Source organism: Stegodyphus dumicola, chromosome 1 (assembly GCF_044657685.1).
Source record: "Stegodyphus dumicola isolate Sdum_Otavi_A_Nest chromosome 1, ASM4465768v1".
In the NCBI taxonomy this organism is placed as follows: Eukaryota; Metazoa; Arthropoda; class Arachnida; order Araneae; family Eresidae; genus Stegodyphus; species Stegodyphus dumicola.
In genome coordinates, this window is record NC_140768.1 from 89013464 (window position 1) to 89019463 (window position 6000).

A 6000-nucleotide genomic window follows, 5' to 3' on the forward strand; every position below is an offset into this window, starting at 1 on the left:
CTTAAACGCCGGAGTTTGAAAATCCTTTTTTCTTTTTGATACCGACGTCCGGGTTGTAGAAGTGCTAGGTCTCTCTTCAGTTCTCCGTTTCTTGGGTGGTAGAATAGTTGTTGCAGTCTCTGGCCCTTCTATTTCGTTTAGACTTGAGTCCTGCAAGAAACTTTTAAGGATTTCAAAATCATTTGGATTATAGTATTTTTTCACCTGGTCGGGACTTGCTTTACAGATTTCCCCTCTCTCGTTTTTAAGATATAAGACTACTCCTTTGATTTCCTGAATTACATAGGGGCCTTCAAACTTTGGAGCTAGCTTTGCCATAAAATTGTCTGGGGCACTTGATAAAGAAAATTTCCGTTGCAATACTTTATCCCCAACTTTAAAATCTGCTTCACGGCGTTTTCTATCATAATATAACTTCTGTCTATTTCTTGCCGTATCCGAGGTTTTAAGCGCCTGATCAATCAACTTTTGCACGTCTTGTTGTCTTAATTCCTGCTCTCTTTGTTGCACAAAGAATAATTTATCTAAAGGCGTAATTAACTTTCTGCCTAAAAATAATTCTGCTGGAGTTTTTCCCGTAGTATCATGATGTGCCGTTCTTAAAGCATAAGCTAATTCATTTATGTAGGCATCCCAGCACTTGTGATGTGTGCTAACGTAACTGCGAATTATTTTTACAATGTTTTTATTAACTCTTTCTGCTATGTTAGCCTGTGGTCTATACGGAACCATTTTGATATGGCGTATATCAAGTCCATTGCATATGTTTTCAAATATTTGACTAATGAATTGTTTTCCGTTATCGCTAATGACTTTTATCGGTGCACCGTATTTTAAAATGTATCTGTATAAGAATGCATCTGCGACTGTTTTGGCTGACGCGCGTTTAAGTGGAACAATTTCTATCCATTTTGAAAAATGATCTACTATTACTAAAAGAAAACGATTTTTATTTAACTCGCTCTGCGGGAAGGGACCAAGGAGATCTATGCCTAAAATTTCATTCGGATATGTAGCGCGAATGCTATTTAAGTACCCGGCCGGCCTGTAATTAATATCATTTATTAACTGACATTGATTGCAGGACCTGACATACGCCGTTACTATTTTGTATAATTGCGGGAAATATACCGCCTCGCGTACCCTTTTTATAGTCTTTCTGACCCCGAGGTGGCCCGCTGTTTTTTTTTTCGTGCAACTCCTTCAAAATGCTTAATCGAAGCGAGGCTAGGATGACTGGCTTATACTCAAGATTTTCGTTTGTTGTTTTCGTATAGAATAATAAATTATCTATTATTTCATAGTTTTTTGCTCTATTTCTTATCGCATCGATATCTGTATGCTCAAAGCTTTCGGGGTCTTTCAAATAAGCATAGATATTTCCAAATTCAGGATCAGCTTTCAGTTCAGTAATAACCGTATCTCTAGAATCTAAAATTTTTGAAGTCAACACAGCGCATTTGAGTTCATTTCCTTCGCCGTCCAGTTTTATACGAGAAAGTGCGTCAGCTACATTGTTTTCCTTACCCGGTTTATATTTTATTGTGATATTATATTCTTGGAGTTTTAAAGCCCATCTTATTAACCTGGGCGTTAGAGTTTTCCCCCAGTAAAGTCTACCAACAGCCGCATGAACCGAAAAGACTGTTACTGGCGATTTGCCGAAATAAACTCGAAATTTGTGTACAGCCATTAATGCGGCTAATGTTTCTCTTTCTGTAGCTGTATAATTCCTTTGTGTCTGATTCAATGTTTTACTAAAAAATGCCAGCGGATGGTTATTTTGCATAAGAACCGCACCCACCGCATAGTCTGATGCATCTGCCGCAATTTCCAGGTTTTCGTCCCCCTCAGGGAATTTTAAAACAGGGGCATTAATAAGCGCTTCTTTTAATCTTTCAAAAGCTGTGTTCGCTTCCGCTGTCCACGTAAATTTACTCTTTTTTCTTTTGATTACTAAGAGTGGTTCAACAATATTAGCGAAATCTTTTATGAAAAGTCGATAGTAAGAACATAATCCAAGGAAAGACGAAGGTTTCTTGGCGGTGGGAAATTCTTAATAGCTTTTATTTTTGAATCTTGCGTTTCTATACCCTTTTGCGAAATTTTATAACCGAGATATTTAAGTTCTTTAGTTGCGAACTTGCATTTTGAGGCGTTAATTGTAAGACCGGCCTCTTTTAATAATTTAAAAACTTGTTCGAGGTCATTAATGTGTTGTTCCAACGTACTACTCGTTATAATTATATCATCTAGATAAATTAAAGTTGATTTTCCTAGGACAAGCTTTAGAACAATGTCCATAGCTCTCTGGAATGTTGATGGGGCCCCACACAACCCAAAGGGCATGCGTAAAAATGCATAAGTGCCCGATTTTGTTATAAACGCGGTTTTGTGTATATCTTCAGGTCTCATAGCTATTTGATAGTAGCCAGACTTTAAGTCCAAAGTAGACATATATCTTGTCGATTTGATCTGTCTAATGATCTCGTCTATAACCGGCAAAGGGTAAACTGGAAATTTAGTAATGCTATTTAGTTTTCTGTAATCGATAGCAAACCTCCAAGCCCTTTTATCCGAAGGAGGAAACTCGTTCTTTTTCCTACATAGTACGACTGGACTCGCGTACTCACTATTTATGGGCGTTATTATTTTATTCTTTAACATCTCCTTAATATGTTCTTCGATGATTAAGTCTTTTTGTTTATCATAGCGATACGGTTTAGTCCTACAAGGTTTTTCGGCATTTAATTGAATCTTGTGAGTCACGATCTGACAGTTTCCCGGTTTTTCTGAAAACAAATGAGAAAAATTACTCACCACTTGCTGTATTGCTTTACTTTCCTGGTCATTCAAATGGCTAAGGTCCAATTCAGGTGTCTCCACCGGTTCCACCACCCTCTGGTCCATCTCCAACACCACGGAACTATCTTGAAAATTTAATTTGGCCCTCGCGGCCCTTAAAAAGTCCATACCTAAAATAAGAGAGTGTTGCAGGTGTTTCACCACAAAAATTAATACTTTGAGATTTAACTCTTTTACCTGTACGTTTAATGATACTTTCCCGATGCAGTGACATGTTTTTCCTTGCGCCGCTATAATTTCCGTATTTCTGGTTTTAAAGAGTCGTATCCTATAAAAATTCTTTTTGAAGAACTTTTCACTCATGAAATTTCCTTCTGCTCCTGTATCGATGAGGGCTTCTACTGGTACCTCGCCAACCAGGACTTGTATAATTGGTAGCTGTGAGTTTTTTACGATGACTGTATTTAAATGTCTATTTGAGGGTTTTTTTAAAACTTCCGGGGTCTGGACCCTCCCTTTCACAGGCCCCTCTAGTCGTTTAAAGCTTTCCTTTCAATCTGTGTCTTCTGGGTACGCGGATGCTTATTTTCAAATTTTCTTTTTGGGCCTTGACCTTCGAGTTTCGATGCGTTAGCTTGATAGTTCTTTCCCCCATATGAGCGATTTCCATTTCTGGTTTCCTCCTTCCTTCTGGTACTTTGAGAATATGTTTCCCCTCTCGCTCTTTCCGCTATTCTGCGATTTTGAAATTTCACCGCCAATTCGAAAAGTTCCTGCAATGTGGTTGGGTTTCTAATTTCAAAGTAGTCTTGAACAGCGGGTAACAATCTTGGTAATATTATTTCAATAATCTCCGCATCGGGTTTCTTGCCATACAGCATATCCGTTAGCTTGATTTTTCGTAAAATAAATTCCGTCAATTGTGCTGTATCCCGTTGATAGAAACTATATAGCTCGGCTTCCAGCCGTGCGCGATCTTTCACTATGGGGAAGGCCTTTACTAACGATTTTTTGAAATTTTCAAATGTATACGTCGGGCTTCCAAATTCACCTAGAAGAAATTTGCCTATATTTTTCCACCATAGCGCGGCCTGTCCTCTTAGTGCTGATGTGGCAATAGCAACTTTTTGTCTTTCAGGCACAGGATAGAGCTGAAAGTGGTTTTCTATACCTTCTAAAAATACGGACACCGAATTTTTTCCTTTGAAATAGACGTTTGGCTTGATTGATGCTCTCAAAGTCTGGACCAGGTATCCAAATCCTTCTAACTGCGTTGTCATTTCTTGGTGTTGTCCAGCGGCTTCCATCCAGTTTTCGGCCATTTCAGTTCGATAAGTGTTCGGGCGCCAATATAAAGTTGCGCGCCTCTAACTAGCACGCAACCAAGAGGTGACTGTGAAAGCTTGTATAAACCACAGAGTCTTATAAAGGGTTTAAGTCCCTTTTTATTCAACGTAATAAATTACAATGGCGTCCTCTTGACGCTTACAGACTGTGCCCACTAGGCAGTCAAATAAAAATAAGAACCTGAAAGAAAATAAAGACAAGATTCTAACTACGAGGCTCTCTAAAATAACTAACTCACCGCGTTTTACAATACCGCTGCTAATTCAGCAGACTTGAAGCTCACTGGAACAATTGCAACTACTTCCCGCCAAGCACATAGGCCGCAACGCGGGGTTCTTCAATTCTCGATTTCTACCTCCGCGCTCGCTAAGTAAGAATAACTCTCTCACCGAACTCGTTTCCTTCTATTTAAATCATAATACTTCCGCTGATAATTTGAATCCTTGCGCGTTCTACTCAAATTTACATATTCTGGCATTGGCAGTTCCAGGGGAAAGTAAGGCTTGACAGGAAAGATAGTTTAAACTTAAAATAAGTGTTAGTTAAAATAAATATAAACCCTACAACTTGATGAATACTTTTCCATCCATTATTGATGAAAAATGTCTTAATCAAGTAGAAATTGAATTTTGCATGTATCAAGTAGATGATTTGAAAGAATTTGTAGATTTGTGTATTGATATAGCATGGGGAGAAATTGCCAAATTAAAAAATATGAATGTGTGTATTAAATACAAAGTATTGCCTTCTGTAATGCTTGCTGTCTTAATAATACCTCATTCAAATGCAGCTTGCGAAAGAATTTTTTCTATTGTTAAAAAAAATCAGACGGAATTTCGACCAAATTTAGGTCTTAAAACTCTTGAAGCAGTTTTGATTGAAAAAATAAATATGCAGGCAAATGAAGAACTGTGTTATAAAAAAACATTCTCAAAATCAGAACTTAAGCTTGCTAAGCATGCTACATATAAATCTTTGCATTCATAAATTATGCGTATTTTGTTTAATACTTATATGTATCATTCTTGGTTATTTAAATTTTATTTCCCTGTAGAAATCATATCCAGAATAAAGATATGATTTATAGCTTCTGATTTTTTCTATGATTAGTAGTGATTTGAAGTACTTTTTATTAGTGAATGCTTGAGGAGTTAAAAGAAAATTTCTAATTAAATGTGCATATAATTTACAAGGTATATTTTTAATTATTCAGTTTTATATGTATATGCATTTTAAATGTAATAAAATTGATTACAATTAATTATTAATTTAAAATTAATGAATGGTTAATTACAACATACGCTACGCGCACATTTTCAAAGTTGTAAAAATGTCGTTCGCGCGTTGACTACTGACAAGGTTTGCTGAAGGTTGGAGTCTATGTATCAGAGATGTTTGATATAGAATTACAAGTGTTTAAGTGATTAGAAAGTGTGCGGTATGTGCATTATGCAAGCGTATATGGCAAATAAAAGTTGGTGTGAAGAAATATGTGAATGGCTGGATTCTTGTTTTTATTCCACATATTTTTCTGTAGGTATTTTCATTAAAAAAATTTTATTGGATTTTACACATTCAAAAATATTTTGGGTTTACTAAATATTTATGAATTTCAGTTCTTTTAATCTTACCACACATAATTGACGTCTTTTTGAAGACCAAATATTGTTCATGGTTGTTCCCCCTTCCCTAAGGCTGACTAATGTAGTGATGAACTAGATAGACAGCCACTCTCGTTTAAAATTCTCGGATGCAATTACTAATCTTGGACTTCTGGTAACCATACTGAGAATTGTTACAGCTATTATTTAAGCGTTAATAACTGTGCTATGAAGCTAAATAAATTGC